This window comes from Pseudophryne corroboree, chromosome 2, assembly GCF_028390025.1.
Source record: "Pseudophryne corroboree isolate aPseCor3 chromosome 2, aPseCor3.hap2, whole genome shotgun sequence".
NCBI lineage: Eukaryota > Metazoa > Chordata > Amphibia > Anura > Myobatrachidae > Pseudophryne > Pseudophryne corroboree.
In genome coordinates this window covers 152,880,155-152,897,274 of record NC_086445.1, presented here as the reverse complement: position 1 = coordinate 152,897,274, position 17,120 = coordinate 152,880,155, and positions in this window count along the sequence as shown.

The window sequence follows — 17,120 nt, the reverse complement described above, 5'->3', positions numbered from 1 at the left end:
GGTCTGTTTCCTTTATTGGCGTTCCCCCTTCTTTATTGGTTTTTCCCCTTACATATTCCAAGTTGATTGTATTAATAAGCGCTGGTCCTTTAATAAAACGAAAGGTCCGTACACCTGTTCATTAAACCCGCTTACGCTAAGACCGGGCGCCGCCTGCTAGTCCTAATGACGGGGCTAATGCGACGGGCTCTTAGTAGTATAAAAACTAGGAGAAACGTGATGGAGTGAAAGCCACAGGCGTCGGGAGTACTGACACCCTGTTGGGAGGATTGATAGAACCACTGTGAACAACAGAAAAGGTAATTGTCGGTCTAGTACAAGGAGTCCATTGAACATATGACGGGCGGACAAATATTGTTATGCCATTTATATATGCGAGCTATATGGAATTCTTTGTAAGCATATATAAATGTGTTTAATGGTTAGCTGAGTATTTTTTGCTAACATTACTTTGTTTATGGATTTAAAAGCTTATTATTGTTGTACGATTCTTAATCGGCAGGGAGGATCATTGTATTATATATATATTTTTTTTTCCCTTAGCTTTTAGTGTTTATTGTTTGTACGGAAATATTTTTGGTTCCTTATTTGCTTTTCCCCTATATATTTTTGATCTGCTAATTGCACTAATAAGGGCGGATCTTTTAATATAATGAAAGGTCCGTACATTTGTTTATTAAACCCACTCATGTCAGAACCGGGAGCCGCCTTTTGGTCCTAATGACGGGGCTAATGCGACGGGCTCTTAGTGTATATAAAAAAACGGGAGACATGGGATGGGATGAAAGACATAGGCGATGTGAGTACTAATACCTTGTTGGGAGGATTGAGATAACCGCTGTGAATAACAGAGAAGGCAATTGTCAGTTTAGCATAAGGAGTCCGTTGAACGGACGACGGATGGATAAATATCGCTATGCTACTTATACATATGAGCTGTATGGAATTTCTTGTAAGCATATACAAATGCGTCTAATGGCGAGCTAAATGATTCTTGCTAACATAATTGACAGCGATGTGCTCTTTTATATATGATTAATTTTTATTTATATAATTGAAGGTTTTTGGTATATATATATATATATTTTATATTTGTTTTATATATATATTTTTTATGATTATGTCTTACTTGATGCCTTGATGAAACTTCCTTCCACATATGTTGGTGGAATTATAGTATTCACTATTTAGAATTATATGTGTTAGAGAAATGTCGACATTGTAATACTGTAATTCATTTGAATGTAACCTGTATGGGTCAATTAGAACAATGATATGTGTATTTAATAATGCTTTTATGACTTCAGACCAGGCCTACTGACGAAGTCGAATGACGAAACGCGTATGGGCGTGGTCTGACATTTGGATTTGGAATTAAAGAATGCTGCTTTACACAGTGGGGTAAATCTTATGCCGGTTATACGAGCGGTGGTTTGACCGCCTTTTATGGTACGGGTTTTTACTTGTCACCAATTTGGATTTTTTAAATAAAATATCTTTACTCTTTTAATGCACTATTGGCGCTCCCTGCTTCTTCAATTTTTTCGGCAGAACTACTACCCGTCCGGGATCGGGTATTATTGGGGAAGCGACAGCTGGAAATCCCAGAAGTGCACACTGACAAGAGTCGTCCATCAAATGCTATTGGCAGTCAGTGAATTTGAGGAATACTGTCCCTAGTTCATCCTTGGACTTATAGTTCCACGGGACTCTCTACATATACAGAAAAACTTCCACCTTGTGATTTGCGCTCATACTATCTGTCTATATATATATATATGTTAAACCAACACTACAACAATATAACTGATATAGACCTGCAATTCAACCACTACACGTATAGCAAATTACACATAGCACTATTTCTGCAGCGGGCTACACTGGTATTCCATAGGGAATAACGTCGGGTGTAGAGTAGGATCTTGATCCGAGGCACCAACAAACTAAAAGCTTTGACTTTTCCCAAGATGCTCAGCGCCGCCTCCTCTATAACCCCGCCTCCGTGCACAGGAGCTCAGTTTCCTTAACCAGTCCAATGCAGTAGCAGGCAAAAGACACGACAACCGTTAGTAGCCACGTACACCACATTCTCATGACAGGATAAGGTATTAGCGGATAATGCCATACAAACCCAAAGAAGCTAAGTGCGTCAGGGTGGGCGCCCTGTGGAACCCAGTGTACTTCGCAGAAAGAGATTTAAGTTCTTACCATAAATCTCCTTTTCTGCAGTGGGGTACACTGGGTTCCACAGGGAATAACATTGGGGATGTCCTAAAGCAGTTCCTCATGGGAGGGGACGCACTGTAGCGGACACAAGAACCTGGCATCCAAAGGAAGCATCCTGGGAGGCGGAAGTATCGAAGGCATAGAACCTTATGAACGTGTTCACCGAGGACCACATAGCCGCCATGCACAATTGTTCAAGGGTCGCACCACGGCGGGGCACCCAAGAAGGTCCAACAGACCGAGTAGAATGGGCTTTGATGGTAGCAGGAGCTGGAAGGTCAGCCTGTACATAAGCATGTGCAATCACCATTCTAATCCATCTGGCCATGGTCTGCTTATTTGCAGGCCAGCCACGTTTGTGAAAACCAAAAAGTACAAAGAGAGAATTAGACTTCCGAATGGAAGCTGTCCTCTTCACATAGATACGGAGAGCCCGTACCACGTCCAAAGACCGCTCTTTGGATGACAATTCAAGAGAGACAAAGGCCGGAACCACAATCTCTTGGTTAAGGTGGAACGAAGACACCACCTTAGGTAGATAACCAGAGCATGTCCGAAGGACTGCCCGGTCACGGTGAAAAATCAGAAAGGGAGACCGACAGGATAAGGCACCCAAATCTGAAACCCGTCTAGCAGAGGCAATAGCCAGCAGAAACATAACCTTAAGAGTAAGCCACTTAAGGTCCGCAGACTCGAGGTTCAAATGGAGACTCTTGCAAGGCCTCCAGAACCACTGACAAATCCCAAGGAGCCACAGGCGGAAAGTAGGGAGGTTGAATCCGTAACACACTCTGAGTAAATGTATGACCATCAGGCAGAATCTAAATTTTTCTCTGAAACCACACCGACAAGGCAGAAATATGAACCTTGATGGAGGCCAGACGAAGGCCCAAGTCCAGGCCCCTTTGTAGGAAGGCCAAAAGTTTGGCCGTACTTAACTTGTAAGCATCATGATTGTTAGCTGCACACCAAGCAAACTAAGAATTCCAGACCCTATGATAAATTCGAGCAGAAGTCAGTTTACGGGCCTTCAACATGGTTTGAATGACCGCCTCAGAAAATCATTTGGCCCTCAGAACAGAAGCTTCAAGAGCCATGCCGTCAAAGCCAGTCAGGCCAAATCCTGGTATACACAAGGGCCCTGAACGAGGAGGTCTGGGCGTTGTAGAAGTAGAAGAGGACGCTCTATCGAGAGACCCTGTAGGTCTGAGAACCAATGCCGTCTGGGCCACGCTGGAGCGATCAGCAGCAGGATTCCTCCTTCTTGTTTGAACTTCCTTACCACCCTGGGCAAAAGTGACACCAGAGGGAAGACATACGGAAGCCAAAAGTTCCATGGAATTGCCAGTGCGTCCACTAATGCTGCTTGAGGATCCCTTGTCCTTGCTCCGAAGACCAGAACCTTGTGATTGTGTCGGGACGCCATCAGGTCTACGTCTGGTAGGCCCCACTTATCCACTAGAAGTTGAAATACTTCTGGATGGAGACTCCACTATCCAGCGTGTATGTCCTGATGACTGAGGAAGTCCGCCTCCCAGTCGAGGACCCCCCGGAATGAACACCGCCGATAAGGCTGGTAGATGACGTTCCACCCACGGAAGAATCTTTGACACTTCCATCATTGCAATGCGGCTTCGAGTGCCACCTTGATGATTTATGTACGCCACTGTGGTGGCGTTGTCCGACTGTACTTGAACAGGCCTGTTCTGTATCAGATGCTGGGCCAGGTTCAGAGTATTGAACACTGCCCGCAATTTCAGAATGTTTATCGGAAGGAGAGACTCCTCCTTGGTCCACTGAAACTGAAGGGAGTGTTGCTCCAACACCGCGCCCCAACCCCTCAGACTGGCATCCGTCGTCAGAAGGACCCAGTTGGAGATCCAGAAGGGATGACCCCTGCTCAATCGTTGGTCCTGGAGCCACCAGTTCAGTGACAGATGAACCTCCGGAGACAATGAGATCATGTGAGACCTGATCCGGTGAGGCAGGCCGTCCCCTTTGGCAAGAATCAGCTTCTGCAGAGGGCGGGAATGAAATTGAGCGTACTCCACCATGTTGTGTATCGACACTCGTGGGCAAGAGAGGATTATCAAATCCTGTCCTGAAGGTTCAGGACCTTCTCCTGAGACAAGAACAACCACTGGTTATGAGTGTCCAACAATGCCTCCAGGTTCACCATGCTCTGAGCAGGGACCAGGGAAGATTTCTTCCAGTTGATGAGCCACCCGTGGACTTGCAGAAACTGGACCATCAGATCCAGATGACAGAGGAGATTTTCTGCGGAATTCGCCAGGATCAGCAAGTCATCCAAATAAGGTAGGATCCTGACACCCTGACGGCGGAGTAGGCCCGTCATAACCGCCATGACCTTTGTGAATTCTTGCGGAGCTGTGGTCAATCCAAAAGGTAAGGCCCGAAATTGATAATGGAGGTTGCCAATAGCAAACTGCAGGTATTGCTGATGCGACATGGCAATAGAAATATGCAGGTAAGCATCCTGTATGTCCAGGGATACCATATAGTACCTGTGCTCCAAATCCAGAACAATAGAGCGAAGAGTTTCTATACGAAACTTCGAGACCCTCACAAATTTGTTCAAGGACTTGAGGTTGAGAATGGGCCGGGAGGAACCATTAGGTTTCGGGACCAGGAACAGCGGTGAATAGTACCCCTTGCCGCTCTGAGCCAGAGGCCCCGGCATTACCACTCCTGTGTCCAGGAGGAATTGTATCACCAAATGAAGAGTTTTTGCCTTCACCTAATCCGAAGGGATGTTTGGAGAGGGGGATGTGTCTTGAAAGAGATGGCGTATCTGGGAGTGACAACTTCCCTTACCCAGACGTCCGAAGTGGTCAGTAACCACGTCTGAACAAACCGTAGAAATTGGCCTCCCACCCTGCGATCCCCCAGGGGGGAGGCCTGCCCCATCATGCAGCAGGTTTGTCTGTTTTGGAAGCAGGCTGACGGGCAGCCCAGGCACGTTTAGGTTCGGGCTTAGAGGTTTTGAAAGTGCAAGACTGTTTCAGGTACGCCTGACCCTTTTCGTTTCCTGGAGGTCGAAAGGAACTAAAGGAAGTACTCTTAGTCTTCGGAGCCGAAGAAGTACTAGGCAGACATGCAGTCTTAGCTGATGCCAAGTCAGCAACAATCTTGTTGAGATCTTCCCCAAAAAGAATGTTTCCCTTAAAAGGACTGCCTCCTAATGGCCGCACCGGATCGCGATTTCCCACGGGTCCCGCCTGGGGACCCTCTTACCTCCTCCCTAGATGCGGCCACGCAATCCCAGAGAGCTGCAGTGAGTGTGTGTGCCTGACCTACCGAATCGGAGGCCTCCGCTGTAAGTACCCGCCAACCATGGTGCGGGAGTATACAGCGCCACCTGGGGAGGTGATGGAGCTGCAGCAGGAGATGTCAGAATTACATCTAGCACTGAGAGTGCCTCTGCTGCAGCCCATGAAGTCTTCTATCTTCACTTTAAAAAGCTGTTTTCAAGGCTGCTGGAGCAGCCCTGCCTGTTAGCTGCCTGCACTGCAGGCACCAACTTACAAACTGGTTAACGAAACTGAGCTCCTGTGCACGGAGGTGGGGTTATAGAAGAGGCGGCGCTGAGCATCTTGGGAACAGTCAAAGCTTTTAGCCTGTTGTTGCCTCGGATCAAGATCCTACTCTACACCTGATGTTATTCCCTGTGGAACCCAGTGTACCCCGCTGCAGAAATCTTCTTTTTTTTCCTTTGTTTAGGGGTGTGTGTTAGTCAGTGGTGCAAGTAGAAAAAATATTCTTAGTGGTACTGTGTGCACGTGCCAAAAAATGGGTGTGGGCAATAAAAATGGGGGCATGAAACACATATGAGGGGCCAAATGCACATATGACCCCAGTAGTGCCAGATACACATATGCCCCCACAGTGCTAGATACACATATGCCCCATGGTGCCAGATACACCCCCACAGTGCCAGGTACACATATGCCCCCACAGTGCCAGATACACCTCCACCATGCCAGATACACATATGCCCCCAGCAGTGCCAGATACACATATGGCCCCAGCAGTGCCAGATGTGCCCCCACAGTGCTATATACAAATATGCCCCCACAGTGCCAGATACACATATGTCCTCACAATGTCAGATCCACATATGCCCTCACAGTGCCAGATACACAAACACAGTGCCAGATACACATATGCCTCACAGTGCCAGATACATAAATGCCCCACAATGCCAAATACACTTATGACCCACAGTGCCAGATACACCTATGCCCCACAGTGCCAGAAACACATATGCCCCACAGTGCCAGAAACACATATGCCCCACAGTACCAGATACACATATGCCCCACAGTGCCAGATACACATATGCCTCACTGTAATACGGGTGTGGTTCATAAGGTCGACCACACTTAGGTCAACAGTGTCTAGGTTGACCACTAAGACAGTAACAAATATGCCCCACAGTGCCAGATACACATATGCCCCACAGTGCATAGCCCAAACCCCCCCTCCCTCTCCCCGCTGCTCACCTGCTGCTGCTCTGTCAGGGGAGGAGAGGAAAGTGCAGTGCAGTTCCTAAGTGCTCAGTTCGACTCTAGTCTCTGGTGGTGGCATGTATCTTCTCAAATGAGGCGCCGGTTCGTTAGCCAATCATAGCTCGCAGACTGGTAGCAAATCAGGAGTCGCAGCTGTCAGTCCACGAGCTCTGATTGGCTAACGAAGCGGCGCCTCAGTGGAGAAGATACACGCCGCCGCCGGAGACCTGAGCAGTGAGCACTGAGGGACTGTGCTGCGCTCTCCTCCCCTGACAAAGCAGCGGCTGCAAGCTTGGCGGTCGGCCAGTCGATGCTGTGTACCGGCTGGCAATTTCTGACCAGTATGTAGTATCGCCCCGTACCGCCATACTTGCAGCATTGGTGTTACCTACCTAACAACTCCTTGGTACAAAAGGGCAGATTTAACAAGTGGTCACTTGTCACAAATGATAAATGGTGCTCCAGCCAATTAGCTCCTGTCATTTTTCAAACACATTACAGTTAGGAGCTGGTTAGCTGGAGCACCATTTATCATTTTGAACAAGTGATATAGGGGTAAATGTACTATACGATACATGCCGCTATAACACTTCCTGCTTTGCCTCATTATCGAGGCAAAGCAGGAAGGGACATCGACAAGATGTAAAAGCATCTTGTCTGCTGATGCGGGCGAGCTACACTCTCCGGCGATGTCAGCCTGAGCACACAGCACATCAGATTAGTGCTGATGCGCTGTGTCTCCTCCCCGGCCGGCTCCTCTGCGCATGCGCGGAATCGCACTACTCATGCCAGTCCAGAGCCGACACCAGCCACAGCTTGGGACAGCTCTGTCCCTGCTGTGGTGTATGGGCATCAACACCATGCAGCTGTCGAAATCGACAGCTGCAGGTGTCGGAACGGTCAGCTCATACATTGCCCAAGCACAACGGCTTGCTATCTTTTAGATAGCAGCGCCAATATGGACAGGGGCGCATAGCGCTCCTGTCACTGGACAATCAACATGGCTATCATACATGGGGGAAAGCGGTATAGCGCACATAATGTGCGCTGATACTAGAGATGAGCGGGTTCGGTTCCTCGGAATCCGACCCCCCCCCGAATTTCAGCCTTTTTACACGGGTCCGAGGCAGACTCGGATCTTCCCGCCTTGCTCGGCCCCGAACGTCATCATCCCGCTGTCGGATTCTCGCGAGGCTCGTATTCTATCGCGAGACTCGGATTCTATATAAGGAGCCGCGCGTCGCCGCCATTTTCACACGTGCATTGAGATTGATAGGGAGAGGACGTGGCTGGCGTCCTCTCCGTTTATAGTTACTGTTAGTAGTTAGTTGATCTGATTCCTGCTTAGCTTATTGTGGGGAGGATTGGGGAGAGCTGTTAGGAGGAGTACAGTCAGTGCAGAGTTTTGCTAGTTTTTTTTAATCCGTTCTCTGCCTGAAAAAAACGCTCCATACCATATCTGTGCTCAGCCTCAGTGTGCTGCATGATATATCTAATCTATGTATATCTGACTGTGCTGAGTGCTCACGGCTCACACAGCTGAATTGTGGGGGAGACTGGGGTGCAGTTATAGCAGGAGTACAGTGCACACTTTTGCTGCCAGTGTGACTGACCAGTGACCACCAGTATATTGTCTGCCTGAAAAAGTTAAACACTCCTGTGGTGTTTTTTTTTTTATTCTATAAACGCATTCTGCTGACAGTGTCCAGCAGGTCCGTCATTCATTATATTATATAAATATTTACCTGCAGTAGTGTTATATTTTTTTTGTTAATCTCTATCATCTTTATCATCTCTATATTAGCAGACGCAGTACGGTAGTCCACGGCTGTGGCTACCTCTGTGTCGTCAGTGCTCGTCCATAATTGTATACCTACCTGTGGTGGGGTTTTTTTTCTATCTTCTTCATACTAGTAGTTTAGGAGTCTGCTGACAGTGTCCAGCAGGTCCGTCATTATATTATATATATACCTGCAGTAGTGATATATATATATTTTTTATTTCATTATTATCTCTATACTAGCAGACGCAGTACGGTAGTCCACGGCTGTAGCTACCTCTGTGTCATCAGTGCTCGTCCATAATTGTATACCTACCTGTGGTGGGGTTTTTTTTTTCTATCTTCTTCATACTAGTAGTTTAGGAGTCTGCTGACAGTGTCCAGCAGGTCCGTCATTATATTATATATACCTGCAGTAGTGATATATATATATTTTTATATCATTATCATCTCTATACTAGCAGACGCAGTACGGTAGTCCATGACTGTAGCTACCTCTGTGTCGTCAGTGCTCGTCCATAATTGTATACCTACCTGTGGTGGGTTTTTTTTTTCTATCTTCTTCATACTAGTAGTTTAGGAGTCTGCTGACAGTGTCCAGCAGGTCCGTCATTATATTATATATACCTGCAGTAGTGATATATATATAATTTTTATATCATTATCATCTCTATACTAGCAGACGCAGTACGGTAGTCCATGGCTGTAGCTACCTCTGTGTCGTCAGTGCTCGTCCATAATTGAATACCTACCTGTGGTGGGGTTTTTTTTTTCTATCTTCTTCATACTAGTAGTTTAGGAGTCTGCTGACAGTGTCCAGCAGGTCCGTCATTATATTATATATACCTGCAGTAGTGATATATATATATATTTTTTATATCATTATCATCTCTATACTAGCAGACGCAGTACGGTAGTCCACGGCTGTAGCTACCTCTGTGTCGTCAGTGCTCGTCCATAATTGTATACCTACCTGTGGTGGGGTTTTTTTTTCTATCTTCTTCATACTAGTAGTTTAGGAGTCTGCTGACAGTGTCCAGCAGGTCCGTCATTATATTATATATACCTGCAGTAGTGATATATATATATTTTATATCATTATCATCTCTATACTAGCAGACGCAGTACGGTAGTCCACGGCTGTAGCTACCTCTGTGTCGTCAGTGCTCGTCCATAATTGTATACCTACCTGTGGTGGGTTTTTTTTTTCTATCTTCTTCATACTAGTAGTTTAGGAGTCTGCTGACAGTGACCAGCAGGTCCGTCATTATATTATATATACCTGCAGTAGTGATATATATATATTTTTTATTTCATTATCATCTCTATACTAGCAGACGCAGTACGGTAGTCCACGGCTGTAGCTACCTCTGTGTCGTCAGTGCTCGTCCATAATTGTATACCTACCTGTGGTGGGGTTTTTTTTTCTATCTTCTTCATACTAGTAGTTTAGGAGTCTGCTGACAGTGTCCAGCAGGTCCGTCATTATATTATATATATACCTGCAGTAGTGATATATATATATTTTTTATTTCATTATCATCTCTATACTAGCAGACGCAGTACGGTAGTCCACGGCTGTAGCTACCTCTGTGTCGTCAGTGCTCGTCCATAATTGTATACCTACCTGTGGTGGGGTTTTTTTTTCTATCTTCTTCATAATAGTAGTTTAGGAGTCTGCTGACAGTGTCCAGCAGGTCCGTCATTATATTATATATACCTGCAGTAGTGATATATATATATTTTTTATATCATTATCATCTCTATACTAGCAGACGCAGTACGGTAGTCCACGGCTGTAGCTACCTCTGTGTCGTCAGTCACTCGTCATCCATAAGTATACTAGTATCCATCCATCTCTATTGTTTACCTGAGGTGCCTTTTAGTTGTGCCTATTAAAATATGGAGAACAAAAATGTTGAGGTTCCAAAAATAGGGAAAGATCAAGATCAACTTCCACCTCGTGCTGAAGCTGCTGCCACTAGTCAAAAGTAAAAAAGGACTCAAAAATCTAAAATAAAATCGTCGGAGGAGAAGCGTAAACTTGCCAATATGCCATTTACCACACGGAGTGGCAAGGAACGGCTGAGGCCCTGGCCTATGTTCATGGCTAGTGGTTCAGCTTCACATGAGGATGGAAGCACTCAGCCTCTCGCTAGAAAAATTAAAAGACTTAAGCTGACAAAAGCACAGCAAAGAACTGTGCGTTCTTCGAAATCACAAATCCACAAGGAGAGTCCAATTGTGTCGTTTGCGATGCCTGACCTTCCCAACACTGGACGTGAAGAGCATGCGCCTTCCACCATTTGCACGCCCCCTGCAAGTGCTGGAAGGAGCACCCGCAGTCCAGTACCTGATAGTCAGATTGAAGATGTCAGTGTTGAAGTACACCAGGATGAGGAGGATATGGGTGTTGCTGGCGCTGGGGAGGAAAATGACAAGGAGGATTCTGATGGTGAGGTGGTTTGTTTAAGTCAGGCACCCGGGGAGACACCTGTTGTCCGTGGGAGGAATATGGCCATTGACATGCCTGGTGAAAATACCAAAAAAATCAGCTCTTCGGTGTGGAAGTATTTCAACAGAAATGCGGACAACATTTGTCAAGCCGTGTGTTGCCTTTGTCAAGCTGTAATAAGTAGGGGTAAGGACGTTAACCACCTCGGAACATCCTCCCTTATACGTCACCTGCAGCGCATTCATCATAAGTCAGTGACAAGTTCAAAAACTTTGGGCGACAGCGGAAGCAGTCCACTGACCAGTAAATCCCTTCCTCTTGTAACCAAGCTCACGCAAACCACCCCACCAACTCCCTCAGTGTCAATTTCCTCCTTCCCCAGGAATGCCAATAGTCCTGCAGGCCATGTCACTGGCAATTCTGACGAGTCCTCTCCTGCCTGGGATTCCTCCGATGCATCCTTGCGTGTAACGCCTACTGCTGCTGGCGCTGCTGTTGTTGCTGCTGGGAGTCGATGGTCATCCCAGAGGGGAAGTCGTAAGACCACTTTTACTACTTCCACCAAGCAATTGACTGTCCAACAGTCCTTTGCGAGGAAGATGAAATATCACAGCAGTCATCCTGCTGCAAAGCGGATAACTGAGGCCTTGGCATCCTGGGCGGTGAGAAACGTGGTTCCGGTATCCATCATTACTGCAGAGCCAACTATAGACTTGATTGAGGTACTGTGTCCCCGGTACCAAATACCATCTAGGTTCCATTTCTCTAGGCAGGCGATACCGAAAATGTACACAGACCTCAGAAAAAGACTCACCAGTGTCCTAAAAAATGCAGTTGTACCCAATGTCCACTTAACCACGGACATGTGAACAAGTGGAGCAGGGCAGACTCAGGACTATATGACTGTGACAGCCCACTGGGTAGATGTATTGACTCCCGCCGCAAGAACAGCAGCGGCGGCACCAGTAGCAGCATCTCGCAAACGCCAACTCTTTCCTAGGCAGGCTACGCTTTGTATCACCGCTTTCCAGAATACGCACACAGCTAAAAACCTCTTACGGCAACTGAGGAAGATCATCAAAGAATGGCTTACCCCAATTGGACTCTCCTGTGGATTTGTGGCATTGGACAACGCCAGCAATATTGTACGTGCATTACATCTGGGTAAATTCCAGCACGTCCCATGTTTTGCACATACCTTGAATTTGGTGGTGCAGAATTATTTAAAAAACGAGAGGGGCGTGCAAGAGATGCTGTCGGTGGCCAGAAGAATTGCGGGACACTTTCGGCGTACAGGCACCACGTACAGAAGACTGGAGCAACACCAAAAACGCCTGAACCTGCCCTGCCATCATCTGAAGCAAGAAGTGGTAACGAGGTGGAATTCAACCCTCTATATGCTTCAGAGGTTGGAGGAGCAGCAAAAGGCCATTCAAGCCTATACAACTGAGCACGATATAGGAGGTGGAATGCACCTGTCTCAAGCGCAGTGGAGAATGATTTCAACGTTGTGCAAGGTTCTGCAACCTTTTGAACTTGCCACACGTGAAGTCAGTTCAGACACTGCCAGCCTGAGTCAGGTCATTCCCCTCATCAGGCTTTTGCAGAAGAAGCTGGAGACATTGAAGGAGGAGCTAACACAGAGCGATTCCGCTAGGCATGTGGGACTTGTGGATGGAGCCCTTAATTCGCTTAACAAGAATTCACGGGTGGTCAATCTGTTGAAATCAGAGCACTACATTTTTGCCACCGTGCTCGATCCTAGATTTAAAACCTACCTTGGATCTCTCTTTCCGGCAGACACAAGTCTGCAGGGGTTCAAAGAACTGCTGGTGAGAAAATTGTCAAGTCAAGTGGAACGCGACCTGTCAACATCTCCTCCTTCACATTCTCCCGCAACTGGGGGTGCGAGGAAAAGGCTACGAATTCCGAGCCCACCCGCTGGCGGTGATGCAGGGCAGTCTGGAGCGACTGCTGATGCTGACATCTGGTCCGGACTGAAGAACCTGCCAACGATTACGGACATGTCGTCTACTGTCACTGCATATGATTCTCTCCCCATTGAAAGAATGGTGGAGGATTATATGAGTGACCGCATCCAAGTAGGCACGTCAGACAGTCCGTACGTATACTGGCAGGAAAAAGAGGCAATTTGGAGGCCCTTGCACAAACTGGCTTTATTCTACCTAAGTTGCCCTCCCACAAGTGTGTACTCCGAAAGAGTGTTTAGTGCCGCCGCTCACCTTGTCAGCAATCGGCGTACGAGGTTACTTCCAGAAAATGTGGAGAAGATGATGTTCATTAAAATGAATTATAATCAATTCCTCCATGGAGACATTCACCAGCAGCAATTGCCTCCACAAAGTACACAGGGAGCTGTGATGGTGGATTCCAGTGGGGACGAATTGATAATCTGTGAGGAGGGGGATGTACACGGTGATGAATCGGAGGATGATGATGAGGTGGACATCTTGCCTCTGTAGAGCCAGTTTGTGCAAGGAGAGATTAATTGCTTCTTTTTTGGTGGGGGTCCAAACCAACCCGTCATTTCAGTCACAGTCGTGTGGCAGACCCTGTCACTGAAATGATGGGTTGGTTAAAGTGTGCATGTCCTGTTTATACAACATAAGGGTGGGTGGGAGGGCCCAAGGACAATTCCATCTTGCACCTCTTTTTTCTTTCATTTTTCTTTGCGTCATGTGCTGTTTGGGGAGTGTTTTTTGGAAGGGCCATCCTGTGTGACACTGCAGTGCCACTCCTAGATGGGCCAGGTGTTTGTGTCGGCCACTTGGGTCGCTTAGCTTAGTCACACAGCTACCTCATTGCGCCTCTTTTTTTCTTTGCGTCATGTACTGTTTGGGGAGTGTTTTTTGGAAGGGCCATCCTGCGTGACACTGCAGTGCCACTCCTAGATGGGCCAGGTGTTTGTGTCGGCCACTAGGGTCGCTTAGCTTACTCACACAGCTACCTCATTGCGCCTCTTTTTTTCTTTGCGTCATGTGCTGTTTGGGGAGTGTTTTTTGGAAGGGCCATCCTGCGTGACACTGCAGTGCCACTCCTAGATGGGCCAGGTGTTTGTGTCGGCCACTTGGGTCGCTGAGCTTAGTCATCCAGCGACCTCGGTGCAAATTTTAGGACTAAAAATAATATTGTGAGGTGTTCAGAATAGACTGAAAATGAGTGGAAATTATGGTTATTGAGGTTAACAATACTTTGGGATCAAAATGACCCCCAAATTCTATGATTTAAGCTGTTTTTAGGGTTTTTTGAAAAAAACACCCGAATCCAAAACACACCCGAATCCGACAAAAAAAATTCGGTGAGGTTTTGCCAAAACGCGTTCGAACCCCAAACATGGCCACGGAACCGAACCCAAAACCAAAACACAAAACCCGAAAAATTTCCGGTGCACATCTCTAGCTGATACCTCTTCCCCCCATATCGACAGTTCATACATTTACCTAAATGTAACAAGAATATCACTCCTTGTTAAATCTGCACCAGAATATTTATGGTTCCTAATATGTACACATGATTTCTTAGTTGTTTAGATGTAAATTATTAATTGCTTACATTATTGTTAATTAACGTCATTTATTATATTTATTGTTAATTTTGTAGATATAAACAAAAACATTTTCAAAATGTGGTTTCTTTTTAGAAACAAAAACATTTCAGAAGATAATAAGACACTTTTATAAACAACAATATTTATATGTGTTGTATGATTAGCATAAAAAAATAAGATTTTAAACCTACTGGTAAATCTTTTTCTCCTAGTCCGTAGAGGATGTTGGGGACTCCGTAAGGACCATGGGGTATAGACGGGCTCCGCAGGAGACATGGGCACTATAAAGAACTTTTAATTAGTGATGAGCACCGGAAATTTTTCGGGTTTTGTGTTTTGGTTTTGGGTTCGGTTCCGCGGCCGTGTTTTGGGTTCGAACGCGTTTTGGCAAAACCTCACCGAATTTTTTTTGTCGGATTCGAGTGTGTTTTGGATTCGGGTGTTTTTTTCAAAAAACCCTGAAAAACAGCTTAAATCATAGAATTTGGGGGTCATTTTGATCCCAAAGTATTATTAACCTCAATAACCATAATTTCCACTCATTTTCAGTCTATTCTGAACACCTCACACCTCACAATATTATTTTTAGTCCTAAAATTTGCACCGAGGTCGCTGGATGACTAAGCTCAGCGACCCAAGTGGCCGACACAAACACCTGGCCCATCTAGGAGTGGCACTGCAGTGTCACGCAGGATGGCCCTTCAAAAAACTACTCCCCAAACAGCACATGACGCAAAGAAGAAAAAAAAGAGGCGCAATGAGGTAGCTGTGTGAGTAAGCTAAGCGACCCTAGTGGCCGACACAAACACCTGGCCCATCTAGGAGTGGCACTGCAGTGTCACGCAGGATGGCCCTTCCAAAAAACACCCCCCAAACAGCACATGACGCAAAGAAAAAAAGAGGCGCAATGAGGTAGCTGTGTGACTAAGCTAAGCGACCCTAGTGGCCGACACAAACACCTGGCCCATCTAGGAGTGGCACTGCAGTGTCACGCAGGATGGCCCTTCAAAAAACTACTCCCCAAACAGCACATGACGCAAAGAAGAAAAAAAAGATGCGGAATGAGGTAGCTGTGTGACTAAGATAAGCGACCCTAGTGGCCGACACAAACACCTGGCCCATCTAGGAGTGGCACTGCAGTGTCACGCAGGATGGCCCTTCCAAAAAACACCCCCCAAACAGCACATGACGCAAAGAAAAAAAGAGGCGCAATGAGGTAGCTGTGTGACTAAGATAAGCGACCCAAGTGGCCGACACAAACACCTGGCCCATCTAGGAGTGGCACTGCAGTGTCACGCAGGATGGCCCTTCCAAAAAACACCCCCCAAACAGCACATGACGCAAAGAAAAAAAGAGGCGCAATGAGGTAGCTGTGTGACTAAGATAAGCGACCCAAGTGGCCGACACAAACACCTGGCCCATCTAGGAGTAGCACTGCAGTGTCACGCAGGATGGCCCTTCCAAAAACTACTCCCCAAACAGCACATGACGCAAAGAAAAATGAAAGAAAAAAGAGGTGCAAGATGGAATTGTCCTTGGGCCCTCCCACCCACCCTTATGTTGTATAAACAGGACATGCACACTTTAACCAACCCATCATTTCAGTGACAGGGTCTGCCACACGACTGTGACTGAAATGACGGGTTGGTTTGGACCCCCACCAAAAAAGAAGCAATTAATCTCTCCTTGCACAAACTGGCTCTACAGAGGCAAGATGTCCACCTCATCATCATCCTCCGATATATCACCGTGTACATCCCCCTCCTCACAGATTATCAATTCGTCCCCACTGGAATCCACCATCTCAGCTCCCTGTGTACTTTGTGGAGGCAATTGCTGCTGGTGAATGTCTCCACGGAGGAATTGATTATAATTCATTTTAATGAACATCATCTTCTCCACATTTTCTGGATGTAACCTCGTACGCCGATTGCTGACAAGGTGAGCGGCGGCACTAAACACTCTTTCGGAGTACACACTTGTGGGAGGGCAACTTAGGTAGAATAAAGCCAGTTTGTGCAAGGGCCTCCAAATTGCCTCTTTTTCCTGCCAGTATAAGTACGGACTGTCTGACGTGCCTACTTGGATGCGGTCACTCATATAATCCTCCACCATTCTTTCAATGGGGAGAGAATCATATGCAGTGACAGTAGACGACATGTCCGTAATCGTTGTCAGGTCCTTCAGTCCGGACCAGATGTCAGCATCAGCAGTCGCTCCAGACTGCCCTGCATCACCGCCAGCGGGTGGGCTCGGAATTCTGAGCCTTTTCCTCGCACCCCCAGTTGCGGGAGAATGTGAAGGAGGAGATGTTGACAGGTCGAGTTCCGCTTGACTTGACAATTTTGTCACCAGCAGTTCTTTGAACCCCAGCAGACTTGTGTCTGCCGGAAAGAGAGATCCAAGGTAGGTTTTAAATCTAGGATCGAGCACGGTGGCCAAAATGTAGTGCTCTGATTTCAACAGATTGACCACCCGTGAATCCTTGTTAAGCGAATTAAGGGCTCCATCCACAAGTCCCACATGCCTAGCGGAATCGCTCTGTGTTAGCTCCTCCTTCAA